The sequence below is a fragment of the Centropristis striata genome, chromosome 22 (assembly GCF_030273125.1).
Source record: "Centropristis striata isolate RG_2023a ecotype Rhode Island chromosome 22, C.striata_1.0, whole genome shotgun sequence".
NCBI lineage: Eukaryota > Metazoa > Chordata > Actinopteri > Perciformes > Serranidae > Centropristis > Centropristis striata.
The window spans coordinates 16,487,513-16,502,900 of NC_081538.1; the positions used below are offsets into that span (position 1 = coordinate 16,487,513).

The window sequence follows — 15,388 nt, forward strand, 5'->3', positions numbered from 1 at the left end:
GCTTTTATCTATGTGCATGAAAGAGTTTCACTATTTAAAACTTGATTACATAACTGGGACTGGACTGGCTTGAGGCACCAAAAAGCAAAATGTTAGACCTTTGAGGGGGTGGGGGCAATATGTCACAGAACAATGAAACTTTTGGTTTTGGTAAACTAACACCAGATTCATTTTGACATCACACAAGAGCTTCACAAAAACTCCTCACACGCGGTTATCAGGCAATTTCAGGATCCTTGACGTCACTTGATTATCTACCGTGACGAACCCTGTCTTTCTATTAATACTGTATGTGTTGGATTGAGGGGAATTTTGAGAGCTCAGTATGGTGTGTTAAATGAGTCTGATTATATAATGATACATTTGTTACATTAATTGAAAGGTTGTTTTTTCTCCAGAGGTCACAGCAGGGCCAGGAGCCCACTTTAGTTCTACTATACTGGAGATATATAAATATAATAAAAGCTTGCGTAAGTCTACCAAAGTTTATTTTATTTTCAAAAATTTGACCAAGAGCAAATAAAATAGAACTAAAGCTAAATAGTAGGATTGGCCAGGTGTCCATGCATAAGAGGTACCAGTCCCTGATTTCTTTAGGTCCTATCCCCTGACCAATGGTCTATCCTCACCATAGGTACTCAAGGATAACTCCTAACCTTTAACAATCAAGCTGCTATGCAGGGCAGGTCTTGCCAAAAAAAGGATTGGAATTTATAATGCGTCTTCAGAGACACATGCTCTCCTGCTGACCTGGGACTGATGCCACTTGTGATTTCTCTGCTGTCACTTCAGTAATTTTTCTCCTTTCTCACTATCTTTATAAAAAAGACTTCAAAGGAAAAATGCATCCAAAAATGCTATTACTCATGGTTCACAGTTTTTAAATTATATTCATTAAAATGCCTTAATTTAAACTAAGTATTTTAATTTATTTTCATGTCTGTCCAGTATATGAAACATGTTACGTTTCCTATGTTAGTTTAGCTAAAAACAAATCAAGGGAACAGCTATCTTGACTCTGTCCAAAGGGAAATAATCTGTCCATCAGCAACTCACTAATTAATCCCTGATATCTCATTTGTCCAATTCTTAAGAAAATCTAACTGCAAATATGACATGCTGTCTTAACCAATTAAAAGATTATGTTGTCTAGAAAAGTATTTATCCTGTAAATTATGCAGAGTGGACTTTTAGTTATTGAAATACCTTCTGAGGGCAGCATTGCATGCCATTGGTTCTCTCCGCCGCCCAATCAGAGACAGCGAGAGGCGGGACGTGGATTATTTCAAATTTTTTATTTTTTGGGGGGAAATAATCCATGTCCCGCCTCCTGCCTCTACGTCGTAAACTATAAAAACTAATGTTCATAGTGTGTTTTTGAAAATTATATCAAGCCAGACGAGCTATTCCCTCATGTTTCCAGTCGTTGTCTAAGCTAAGCTAACTAGCTGCTGGTGTTAGCTTCATATTTATTGTACAGACATGGAAAATGGTATGAATCTTCTCATCTATCTCTAAAAAGCTAGTAACCTAATTTCAAAATTTTTGTTCCCAGTTCCTGCATACAAAAATAATTTCCTGCAGGTTTTGGCTTTCATAAAAAACTTAAAAAGAAGGCCAGTTTATCTTCTAAAACAACCTCAAATTAAAAATACTGTATAACGTTGGACACACTCCATTGGCATTAGCATGGTAAACGAGGAAACAGCAGAATGCCCCGTCCTGGTCGTCTATGTGGGAAAGAATTTTGTAGCTATTCCCAGCGCTATTCATTTTCCCATATGACAAATATCTGATTTACTCACAAGTGGCAGGGGTGAACCAGGGTGACTGCATCTGGAAAAAAAAAGACAGAAAAACTGAGCCTCCAGATTTTACTCATTAGGTTTAATATATCTGATGTGATCATTGTTGTAAATGCCTTTAAAATATTCTAAAAATGTAACCTCTCGATCTCAAGTATCTGTTCTGCTGTTTGATATCACAGTAACATTTTAATGTGGATTCCAGATGACTCTCAACAGTAGGGAAACTAACTTAAGCTCATGGTCCCATAGCCTCTGCTTAGAATACAAACTGGGCCAATATTTCACTCCTGGGAAAAAGAGTCCATAACAAGCTACTGCCTTACACGTACATTAAGCAGAAGGATGTGGTTATCTGCTGTGAAGATGGTGTGGATGTCATTTTACCACTACAGAGAACAGATTCAAGTGACTGACAGTTTTTCCCACAATGGGAAACGTTGATGTTAGACACTGCCAGACCGCTACAAACCAACAGTTGGCACATGGGTTACAAAAAATCAAAATGATCTTACCATAAAAGACAGTTCAATTACAGACAGGAGTAGCTCTTTGATGTGGGCTTCAACTAAAACTTCTGGTTGGGAAACTAGTGAGGGATTGTGGTCTTGTTGGCAAACGTATGACTTCAATTGGACTGTGAGCCTACCGTCCTTTACGTAACCTGTTCAAGTTTCTCACTAGGCAGCCTAGTGTCCATACGAATTACGTCAACATTAGATTTAGATTCAGGCATTTATCAGACGGTTTTATCCAAAATGACTTACAGGGAAAAAAAGGCAAACAATCAAGGTATAATGCGATAAGAGCCGTTAGTGCTGCAATAAATGCTAGTGACAATTCTTTAAGGAGTAGAGTTGTCATGTGGTGCTAGGAGAGAAGATGCTCTCAGAAGAGCTGGGTCTTCAGGAGGTTTTTAAAGGTAGAGAGGGACGCCCCTGCTCTGGTTTGAACTGGTAGTGGTTCCACCAATGGGGAACAACAAACACAAACAGTTTGGATTGCCTTGAACAAACGGTTGGCAGAGCCAGGCGCCGTTCATTGGAAGAGCTCAGCGGTCGTGAGGTAGCGTATGGCTGAATTAATTAATTAATTAATTCAGTCATTTAGCAGACGATTTTATCCTAAGTGATTTACAGAAAAAGGGAAACAATCAAGGTATAGTGCGATAAGGGATAAGGGACGCCCCTGCTCTGGTAGGAACTGGTAGTGGTTCCACTAACGGGGAACAACAAACGAAAAGAGTTTGGATTGTCTTGAATGAATGGGTGGCAGGGCGCCATTCATTGGAAGAGCACAACAGTCGTGAGGTAGCGTATGTCTGTATCAGGGTGTTCAAGTAGCTGGGTGTAGTACCGGAGACAACTTTGTAGGCCAGCATTAGAGATTTGAATTTGATGCTTTGATGCTGCAGCAGGTAGCCAGCGGAGCTGGATGAGCAGCGGTGTGACGTGATCTTTTTGGCTGGTTGTAGACCAGGCACACCGCCACGTTCTGGATCATGTGAAGCTGTTTTACTATGGAGGCTGACAGGCCCTTCAGGAGGGCGTTGCAGTAGCCAAGTTTTGAGATGATGACAGCTTGTGTCAGGAGTTGAGTGGCATGTTGAGTTAAGTAAGGTCTGATTTTTCTGTAAAGTACAAAGCGACATGACCGGGCAACTGAGGCGACATGATTGGAAAAGGCGAGTTGGTCATCAATCATAACCCCTAAGCTTCTCACCACCCTGGTGGAGGCAAGTCACAGGTAGTCAATTTTGATGTTGATGTCATGGTTTATTGTAGGCTTAGCAGGGAGGACCAGCAGTTCAGTTTTTGACCATTTGGCACCTCAATGGGAAGAGTGGGGTGGTTAATGCCTTCGCCATCTTCATGGAAAAAAGAAAAACTATCGCCACCATTTGGTGTTTGCGATCAAGCAATCACCCTGAGGGTAAAAAATGTTTTTTTTCCATGAATTGACGAGACAGTGATGAGACGTCGCCAACGTCGTCAATCACTCACAGTGACAAAAACTGTGACTATCTCGCCCTGCCCGTGCCTTTTCACATAAGCTTATGCCACACCACCATGACCTTCAAAGTTGAATCCCCTGTGAAGACTGCGTGGACCCCACCCACTGACAAGTGTAAATGTATTTTTGTTCATGAAACTGTGGAGGCCACCTATTTGGTTAACAACACAGCATGCTGCTGCCAACTTATATCTAATAACTTCCCTTTGCTATCGGCCTTTCCTGATAAAACTGAAAAAAAAAACTATATAAAAACAAAAAAATAACTACAACCTATTCTAAAGAGGGAATTATTTTCACACAACATTATGACAGTAGCTGATGAGGTGCAGTGAGTTCCCTTAAACAAATTACAAACAATTTATAACAAAAACAGCAAGAACAACACAACAGGCCTGCTGCCTCCGCGATCCAGCTGAGGATACGTGAAATAAACTGAATGGATAGAAGTCAAATGCTAGTTTCTTCATGTATAAAATTCAGCCTAGAGACTTCATGCCATTGTTCTCCTGGCATAAATGAAACTTGCGTGTTGAAATCCCTAATATTTCTCTTTGTGGAAAACTGAAATGAAATCCTTCTCTGTCACTCGTCACCAAGGCCAGCAGAGGAACTTGGCATCACAAGCCAAAACAAACAGATTTATTTCATTAAAAACATTAACATCTTACTCAGAGAAATCAAGAAAACATGTAACCGAAATGAAACAGAGAAATGTAACCACTTTCTCACATGTCTACTTTCACAATGACCAAGAAGGGGACAGGCATTGAAAGATAAATGAGGGCAACCTTAGAAAACAAAACTCCCATCCTTCTGAGTGGAAGCCATAACCACTCTCTTTTTCTCTCTCTATCCATCATTTCCCCATCAGACAAGGTTTTGACATTGCTGTCCGCCAGCAGCCCCAACACTTCACTTCCTCTCCATTATCTCTCCCTTCCCTCATCGAGTCCTTACACTCAAATGCTGAGTCCTCCCTTTCTGCCTCCTGATCATTCATGCTCCAGTCTTGGCGGTCAACCAACTGTTGTGAACATGACAGTAGAAATGTCTGACAATTTGGCATGCTGAAACTTTATCCGCTATATTCCGTACATATTTGTACGGAAAGTTCTGGTACACAGACATTTTAATATGTGTAATGTTTGTATGAATCACATGAATTCTTGTATGTATGTGAAAGGGGGTCACAAAGGTAATTACCGCAAAACTCTGCAGTTCTTTTCAGCACTACCAATGGATTTATCATATTTCAGCTGTTTGTTTCAGTTTCGCCGCCCTCTACTACTCTGTTTTGGTTCAGTCCAAGAGGCAATCTCCGGTTCCGAAAAATGAAGCTAATGCAGAAGTGCCTTCACAACAAGTTCTCCAACCTAGACGACAGAATATGTCTAGTGTTGGTACCACCCATTACGATACATATGTATGTATCGGGGCGTTGCGTTCTGATTTTGAGTGATTTTGAGTTTTCACGGGACTACCGGAAGTTCCATAAAAAACGTAAGTCATGCTCAAAAATGAGATTTACGTAATTTAGGTTAAAAATAGTTTAATTTGAAAGAAGCCTTTATTGTCATTGCACAGAGTAACAAGTACAAGTGCAAACCCTAATCTCCTGGGCGAAAGTCCGCCATTTGTTCAACCCAGCCACTTTAAGTTTGCTTCAACGTCAATCACTACTGCGTCAGCAAGATGGCGGCCGACACATTGCAGCGAACGGTGTAATACGTAAATATAGCTCATATTTTGCTGCCTGTACACTTCATTAACGTTTTTGAGGGGAGAACAGGCTTGCCTTAAACCTGGATTCTTTCTAATGACCAGCAGAGGGCGACTCCACTGGCTGCAAAAATGAGTCCGATTGCATTGAAGTCAATGAGAAAATGTGGCTACATCCACTTCTTTACAGTCAATGTTTCAGTATTATGGCTCTCATCGCAGCCATTTTTGCCCAGTCAGCAGCTTTTTTGGGGGGAAAATACACAAAAACTTTCTTCACACTACAAACAGCAGACAGAAAAAGCGGGCAGAGTAGGTAGAGACCGAAAAACAGAGCAAAAAGAGTGAATGATGGCCACATAACTCCAAATAAAACCAGTTTCGCCAACTATTACAAATGAAAAATAGCTAAAGCCTGCTCAAAAAATCTGGTTGATAGAATATGTCACTTGTCAGTTTGCATATTGCATATTGTATTCTAATCAATATGCATCAAAATTCATTTCTAATTTCAATATCGTTTTGTGTGGGCTATTGAATAGATGTGGAAGTGTCATGACAGAGTCCAGACACTGGAATAAACTCTTAATAATATATTTAGTTTGAACTTTTTAAAAATAACAAGTAGTTACACAAGTAGTCTAGTTAAATTTAAATAAGGAAGGGAAAGGGAAGTCACCAGATCTAGCAGGAAAATATCCGAGGCAACACTCAATGAATGGTCATATTGGTATGAATAGACAACTGTGAACAATTTTTGGAGCCAAATTAACTTTATGAGTTGATAACCTCAGTGGTGTGTTGACTGCTTGTTTCTGCTGCCCCAGGTGGTCAGAAAAGATATTTAAGTAAGATAAAATAAGTTCACATTGTTGCACTTGTAAGTATAAAAAGTGACAGAAGCAGCTGTTTGAAGAATGAAATGAAACCTTGGGAGAGAAGTTCAATGCCCGTGCAATCCATTGGTAAGGTGTTAGTGTCAGGTTTTCAGACCCTGTTCGTCCATCTGACAAGCAACTGTAGGGGCGCAAGGACAAAAAATCTGATTTTAAATGGACTTGTTTTTCAAGTATTTGAGCTACTTCACAAACAGATTACTTTTTAAATGTGACATAGAGGACGTGGAGGATGTGGAGTGCCTCTGCTGTCCTGAATCCCTCCCTCTGCCTCTTCATACAGGACAGGACTGTGGAAATAATTAATGTTGTGTGTCTGTCCTCCCTGGGAAAAAAAATGCTGCCGACATGTCTGGGACGAGAGGAGATGAGAGGAGAGCGACGTCTGAAAATAGAGGAGGGGATGACAGAGGGAGAGATGGATGGGCAGAGTGAAAGAGTGAGGCAGAAAAGAGCGTGTGTTGGACGGAGAAAGACTTGTCAAAACTTGGCCTCTTCGCTGACTCGCAAACTGCTTTTAGCATACCACTCTTACTCTGTAAGGGCAGCTTCGTGTGTGTGCGTGCCTTGCATGCTTAACGACTGAACCCCCTGCTATTTCAAATCCGATACTGGCAATAGTTGTAAGTCAAGAAAATTAAATTCTTAAGAAGAAATAAGCAGATAAACACAGTTTAACTTTAAATATATTACATACATTAGATAGACATCTAAAACCAATCATAAAAAATCTGTCACACACATGACTCGAAATAAACACATGCACAAATCCTGATGTCTGGACCACAGATTTGTGTGTGTGTTTGCACTATATATGTGTATGTGTTTAACTTTATCTAGATCAGGGGTGGGTAACCTTTACTAACTAAAGAGCCACTGTTGGCCAAAAAAAAAGAGAAAATTGCGGAATGGAGCCGCAAACCTTATGTTGAGCCTAAAATGAAAATTAAACAGCCTAATAAGTCTAAATTAGCCTACCAACATTATTAATAGTCATATTGATTATTTATTAATGTGATTTTGAAAACTAGTCTATCTCGGGGAACTCAAAATTAAACTCAAAGTTGGCTAAACTTAAAGGTTAAGGTGCCGGGCTGGAGACTTTCATAAGCTCTGAAGCACATTTTAGTTGACTTCAATGTCAAAACTTTTTTAATATACTGTAAAAAGGCTATACGATTTTACAATTGAGGAATACAAATAGCTTTTGGTCTACATCATTGATACATTAACATTTTAATGTAAAAATATGTATATCATTTTTTATGTCTCAGCCACGGGGAGCCCCTGCAGACGGCCTAAAGAGCCACATGAGGTTCTGGAGCCACAGGTTGGCCACCCCTGATCTAGATATAAAAAATGCATCTGAATTGTCTTGATGCTAATGTAACCTTACTTAATGGAAAAAATATGTTTTGGGTTATTTAATCATTTAAGTTATTATTATATACAATAATTATTTCATTATTATTTATGGAACTTTCACTATAATTTATGTATTCATTTTCATGTGTTATATTTAAGTTGATATTACTTGTCCCCTTGCCAAAGTTAATTAGTTCCCACCTGCCCTTGTTTTGGGGGACAAATATAGGTGAGGGGTAGTCAATTGGATGTGGTAGTTTCGCGGGGTTTCTCTTGTGTTGTGACCCGTGAAGTGGAATGCTGTATGCTGTCCTGCCGATATTGGTTATTAAAGAAGATAAAGGAATAAGTGTGGAGTTATCTTGTAGCCCGCTCATCACCCATTGGCCCGAGAGACTGGAGAACGCTACCCCGACAAGAAATAAGGGTTACACTAACATCAAATCTGCACCTTTCCTCTTTCCAACAGTGGATCCTTGTGGCAGGTAGATGCAAGATCCCAACTACCCAATAGTGGTTTAGGCATATATCATACCCATATCAGGGTAAGCCAATCAGAAGATGAGTAGGGTGGTTCACTTCACCATTCAGTGGTTGTGATCTAGCATTCACCCTGGTGGCCCAAAAACGTTTTTTGATGAGTGGACGAGATGTGGCTAACATCATCAATCAGTCACTGTCAAAAACTGTGACAATCTCAACTCTTTGACAATAAAAAAATATGTAGAATTTTCAGTGTGCAAAGTCAGTTTTGAGGAATAGTTGCTGCAATGCTGATGCTAATGGGGTTTTTAATAATCAAACCAAAACCTCTCTGTACACTGAGAAAAAAGAGGAGACTAAATATTATAAACTTTTGGCTGACTGCCTAAGGTCAGCCCTACACACAGGTGTGTATGTGACTGACTGAGTGGGTGAGATGTGTGAGTGACGGATGTCATAAACACATCCAGAGGGAATTTGCTCTAAGGTTTATTATACCATTAAGCTTATTATAACTTGTTTGTACTGCCGGGACAAAAGCATACGAACTAATTTCCAAAATATTCACATCATAGACACTACCATTAGGAGTGTTTCCACTGAGTACATTTTGGAAAGCGGTGTTTTGGCTCCGCCCACTAGTTAGTCCCCCGCAGTCTCTGTTCCCATACAGGTACTTTTGTAGCGGCTAACCGCGGCAAGCAGTGTTGCCGACTTATCAACTTTGTCACTATATTTAGCGACTATTCATACCCCTCTAGCGACTCGCAAAAAATCTAGCAACATTTCCTAGTGTTAGTGGAGACTTTTGGAGACTCGTTCCTAATCTTCTTAACGAGTAGCAGGCGCCGTCCTAAAGCACTCACAAGCGGCCAAGTCCTCCCGCAGCAGTCTCTCCCAGCTGCAGTCAGCAGAGCAGGAGATGTTAACCTCTCAACGTCCAGTTTGTGTGAGAAATCGCCGCCTCAACTGTACCAATCAGCGTAGACTCAGTAGCGGCTCAGAAAAGTTCCTACCCGAGGCAGGTACTTTCTGATGCGATACCTGAGCAGCTACTCTGTGAAGTTGGGCAGATCCTTTCTCCCAAGCCACACCCATAGCGGCTCACTAGAGGGAAAAGTACCTAATGGAAACACTCCTATTAAATATTACTGTAACAAGGGTGGTCACGTGACCCGACGAAGATGGCAACTTAGAAGAGGGGCTCCGGTCAATCGTGCACAAAAATATTTTTAATCCCCGGATAGTGGCTTGAAATTCGAAATTTCGCCTAAGGGACAATTATGTCGACATCTCACGCGACTAAGGACTGCGACATTTTTTCCAGAGCTCGAAAATCCACCGCTCAAAACAAGAAAGCGGCCCCGTCACCCGAGCAAGCCGATGCTAGCAACATGGCCGACATAACAGATGTGCTAAGAGAGCTAAAGTCGCTCCGCTCGGAGTTTGGACAAAAACTGGACGGCATTAATAACATCCTCGGAGACGTGACCAGTGCTATAACAGCGCTTGAGGGCAAAGTGGCTGAAGTTAAACAGGACGTGTCGGAACACACAAAACGCATCGAGGAAGCGGAGAACCGAGTGATGGCGGCGGAGGAGGAACTTGAAAGTGTGCGGGCGGAATTGGCTTCAACTGTAAAACGGCTGAATTATGTGGAGATGAAGACCGACGACTTGGAGAACCGAAGCAGGAGGAAGAACCTGCGTATGTTTGGTCTCAGAGAAGGCGCCGAGGGTACACAACCATTGCTGGATTTTATCCGGGAAATGTTACCGAAGTGGCTGGGGCTCAGTGCGGACGAGGCCCCGGTGTTGGAGCGGGTGCATCGCACCTTGGCGCCGGCAAAGCCGAACCAACACAGAGCCGTTCTGATACGCTTCTGGAAATTTCAGGATAGAGAGACTGTCTATCGTCTTTCATCACAGAAGAATATCCTGCACGATGGAGCTAAAATCTCTCTGGCACAGGATTTTTCAGCAGAAACGATGCGGAAACGTCGGGAGTTCAACACAGCCAGAAGGCTGTTCAACGAGATGGGAAAATTTCGTGGATTTCAGCTAAACCCTTGTAAGATGAGAGTGGTCCACGACGGGAAGGTGTTCCTCTTTTCTTCACCGCGTGAAGCAGAGGACTTTCATCGCGAAATTCAACCTAAAGGATAAACTGTGTTCTGCACAGTCGGACAGATAACACCAGTAAAAGTTACAGTAAGAGTGGGATGGACTAATGGAATTGGTAATGAGAGTTATAAACGTTTTGTTTTGTCTTGTTTTTGATATTAGTTTATTGCATATTGTTTACAACTAACATCTGTACAGAGTGTGAACCGGGCATGGTCTTAATTAGCTCCCCCTCCCCGTTTTTTTAGTTTAACATTGAGAGAGACATGATTATGATTATTATTATTATTATGACAAAGTTTTAGTTTATTTATTTTCTCTTATCTCTCTCTCTCTTCTTCCATTGAAATTTATTTAGTTTGCATAAAATTATGTCTGGAATACGGGGCAGGTTGGAGATAAATTTAATTTCAACTTATAACTTTTTATATAAACGAATCCGTCCCTTTTCGAATATCCGGGGATAAATAATGGTTATGAGTGTTGTAAGTGTGGTGCACGGTTGGTGACAGGCCCAAGGACCCACGTAGACTAACTAACTGCTCCTCATGTAAATGTGGATCAGTGCTCCTCATTTATTTAGCGAAAGATGGGGAATAACGGGAACAACGTTCAATGTTCAGGTTTTAAAACACTTCAGTTGGGGAAGTGTGTGGGGTGGGGGGATTCTGGCAGAATGTGTGTTTTTTTCTTTTCTTTTTTTACGTCATCAAGGCTCCTACTTCTTCGTTTACTGATTAAAACACCACTATGTCTAAAATAAAGATCACCAGTTGGAATGTTAGGGGGCTGAGAGAAATAGCCAAACTAAAGCAAGTATTAAACAGAATCAGACAACTTAAGTCCCAAATAGTCTTCCTACAGGAGATACATTTAAGGGCAGCAGAAATTGATAGATTGCAAAAGAGATGGCCAGGTCAGGTTTTGTGTGCTCCATACAGTAATTATGCTAGAGGTGTGCTCATACTTATACATAAATCTTTACCATTCCAAACCACTCATGTTATTTGTGATCAATATGGCAGGTATATTATTGTTCAGGGTAACATATCCACGTGTGCACTGAATCTGGTTTGCATCTGTCATGAACCAGCTCATAGATCATGACAAACAAGGAGACCACACATGTTTTGAAGTTATAATAAAATAATGTTTATTTAATTAACCGAAAGCAACACAAAGAAACTTAATTATGTAAGTCAGTAAATCAGTGGTGAGGTGTGTGCCTGCATGCGATGAGGTGAAATGCAAATGTATAAGCCAAAGTAACCAACTACCAAAAAAAACCCAACATAATCAAACCAACTAAACAAACCAAGGTGGTGGCTGTGGAGGAGAAGAGAGAGAGAGAGAACTGAGCCCTCAGCTCCTCTATATAAGCTCAGTAATTGAGAGTGGAGTCAGGTGTGCTCCTACAGCCTCCTCCAGCCTCTGCAGACTGGAGGAGTGGCATGTCCTGTGGCTCCTCCTACACAGGAAGAGAAATCCAGAATGGCACAACACACAGAGGGGCAGGGGATCATCACACACCCCCGCATAAGAAAGGAGACCAAACAGGTACTCCGCAACATACATTAAACACTTAAATAATCCCATCCCCCAAGATACATCTTCTCTGGGCACTCAAGTCTGACTGAAAAACACAATTAGGCCTCCTTCAATTTTAAGTTTATCTTACCAGTTTGGCAAACACTCTTCCTACCCCCTCCGCAACCTTGAGACCTAGGAGCACTTTAAGAGAGAGCAGAAGAGAACATGATGGAATGAAGGGAAAACGCATATAAGGCAATATTAACTATGCAGACTTAGCAAGCCACTAGAAGGCATCAGCCATATATTTTCCTTGCCCTCTATAAAAAGGCATCAACCCAAATCACAAGACAGCAGAAACAATGGCCACCTCAAATGGCAAAACCTTTGTTTTGTCATTTGCCCCACCATATACAGTCTATGCCCGAAGACATTCACAAAGTCAAGCAAATTCTGCCGCTGACAAGTTTTGCTGAAAACGGTGACATCCTCTTCCAATCTGGGCCAAAAGAAATGCTGCAAGACTCGATGGCAAGTTCCATGAACAGCCCCATGCCCAGCCACATCATCATGGGAGGCTTTCATGACAGACTCTCCAAATTTCTCAGGCACCACAATCTGCACTACAGGTTTTCCCACACAATCACCGTGTGCAGAACATTTACGCACCAGCGCACCACTTTGTAAGTACCCCTGAGCTGCAGTTTCCATGTCTACCACTGGAGACACCAGATTAAACAAAGCACTCACTGAAGGATCAGTTTCTTGTTCTCTAACAAGATCAATGTAAGGGATGGACTTCAGAGGTTCAGGTAGGATAACAACTTTTCCCTCAGCCTTCGATCGTTGAGCAGGTTGGTCTCTTACCCGACTCATTGCTCGAGTTACTGCACAAACTGGAAACAGCTCAGCCTCAGGATCCACCTCTGTCCTCACAGCCTGTGAGACAGCAGGTAGAGGTTCAGGAACCTGGGTGACAACACTCGGGGGTGGAGCCTCAGCCCAAACTCTGCCTCCTGCCAGGTCATTCCCAAGAATTATATCCACCCCTTCCACAGGCAATGCAGGCCGTAACCCAACCCAACACACAACCATCTGACATAAAGGCCGAGTAGTCACCTTCATTTCCAGACCTACCCACAGAGGAACACAATGCAACGATTTTTCCCTTCCTAACGATCTGCGCGGATGACAACGCGACAGGTTTCACATGTGAGTTTAGCTTACCAGAAAACTTTTCTTTATCTCTCAGTGCAGGACATTCACTTTTCCAGTGCCCTTTTTGACGGCAGTAATTACACACATCATAGTCACCATGTGACTGAGCACGGATGCCCTGAACTGATTTACCCAAATGAAAACCACCACTTTCCTCGCACCATCTACTTCCTGGTCCAGGTTGACTTGGCCTGTACCCAGCAGGCACACCAAACTCACAGTTAGCCTGATGTGTCAAGACATAATCATCTGCTAGAGCAGCGGCCTCTGCAGCAGTCTTCACTTTGTGCTCATTTACATACGTTGCAATGTGGCTAGGAACAGAATTTTTAAATTGCTCCAGAACAATCAAATCACACAATCTATCAAACGTGTCTACAGTAGAAGCCATGCACCAACGGTTGAAATGAGTAACCAGATCCCTGGCAAACTCCACATGAGTTTGTTCCCCAGACTTCTCCCATGCCCGAAATCTCTGGCGATAGGCCTCTGGCACCAACTCATATGATTTTAGCACCGCCGCTTTAACCGTAGAATAGCTTTTACTTTCAGCCATAGACAGGGCAGAGTAAGCCTGCTGTGCTTTACCAGTTAACACGCACTGTAAGAGCAAGGTGCGGTCTTCATCACCCCAACCCCGAGTAATGGCTACACGCTCAAACAGTGAAAAAAAAAGTATCTGGGTCTCGTTCTGAAAATGGAGGCACTAAACGCAGACTAGTGACAACATCAAACAAAGGTGGACCAGGAAACACTGGAGCTCCACCAGGTGCACTTAAACTCAACCGGCGCTCCTCTAGTTCCAGCCTGCGTCTTTCCAATTTAAACATTTCATTCTCCCTTTGCAACAATATTAACTCTTTCTGCTGCTCAAACGTTAGACCAACATTACTACTGGCTTCACCAAGGGCATACCTCTTAGACTCTTCATCTGGACTTTGAGTACGTTCTTTAGACCTGACAGCGGGTTGCACCATACCCAAAACAGACCAATTTGCCTTAAGCACAGATCTCACACCCTCCTTTACACGCTTATCCCCAACATCTAATTCAAAATGTTCCGCGATCCTTACCAGTTGCTCCCTTGAACAGCGATCTAACAACTCCTCAGACGGAGCACTCAAAAACTCCTCTACACTAGCCATGGTTACAACACAAACAAATCAGCCTGACAAATTCAATCCTCAGCTAACCCACAGGTCAATGTATCTCAGACTACACTCCACATCCAATGATGCTACAGGTAAATAAATTACACATAACCCACAGCGTGCCAACCGTCCACAATACACATCCAAACTACCACCAAAGTTCATCCCACTAACTACCTAACCAGAATCTAAACTAAGCTCCCCCCCTAGTCTTCAGGAGGCTAATTGCGGCGGGTAATTATGCACTAAAGCCCGATTTTTGTTGCAGCCCGGTAGCCCGATGCAGCCACCAGCAATGGCAGCTTCCTGCAACGCCGGATGTGCTCCTGAGGCAACCGCTGAAAACCGCTTTCACCCCCACACTATAAACCCCCCAAACGAATTCCAAGGGAACCCGCTCTGATCCTAACAGGGACAAACAATGGCAGTTAACAAAGAACCTGCATGTGAACGCTTGTACACTGTGAGCCAGTGTCCGAGCACCAAACTGAGACACAAAACAAAAGCTCTCTCTCCCAAAACAATACATGTGTGTCTACCACAAACAATGTAATCCAACAACCAAAATGGTGGAACAAACTTTCCCAAAGGTTACTTCCACAATCAAATTCCACCACTGCAAACTAGACCAAACAAAACACTAAATTAGTCCTAACTGGACGAGCGGACGAGCCCCCATTTTGTCATGAACCAGCTCATAGATCATGACAAACAAGGAGACCACACATGTTTTGAAGTTATAATAAAATAATGTTTATTTAATTAACCGAAAGCAACACAAAGAAACTTAATTATGTAAGTCAGTAAATCAGTGGTGAGGTGTGTGCATGCATGCGATGAGGTGAAATGCAAATGTATAAGCCAAAGTAACTAACTACCTAAACAAAAACCAACATAATCAAACCAACTAAACAAACCAAGGTGGTGGCTGTGGCTGTGGAGGAGAGGAGAGGAGAGGAGAGGAGAGGAGAGAGAGAGAGAGAGAGAGAGAGAGAGAGAGAGAGAGAGAGAGAGAGAGAGAGAGAGAGAGAGAGAGAGAGAGAGAGAGAGAGAGAGAGAGAGAGAGAGAGAGAGAGAGAGAG

General features: G+C 42.2%; 1 long non-coding RNA gene across 1 annotated transcript; it reads right to left on the reverse strand.

Annotated features, from left to right (window-relative positions):
- Positions 1 to 11,535: 11,535 nt before the first annotated feature.
- LOC131960922 (uncharacterized) lies at positions 11,536 to 14,549 on the reverse strand. The gene is made up of 2 exons (XR_009389793.1): positions 11,880 to 14,549; positions 11,536 to 11,836 (listed from the first exon to the last, which is right to left on the reverse strand). It is a non-coding gene; the product is annotated as an uncharacterized LOC131960922 (long non-coding RNA).
- Between the last annotated feature and the right edge of the window lie 839 nt (positions 14,550 to 15,388).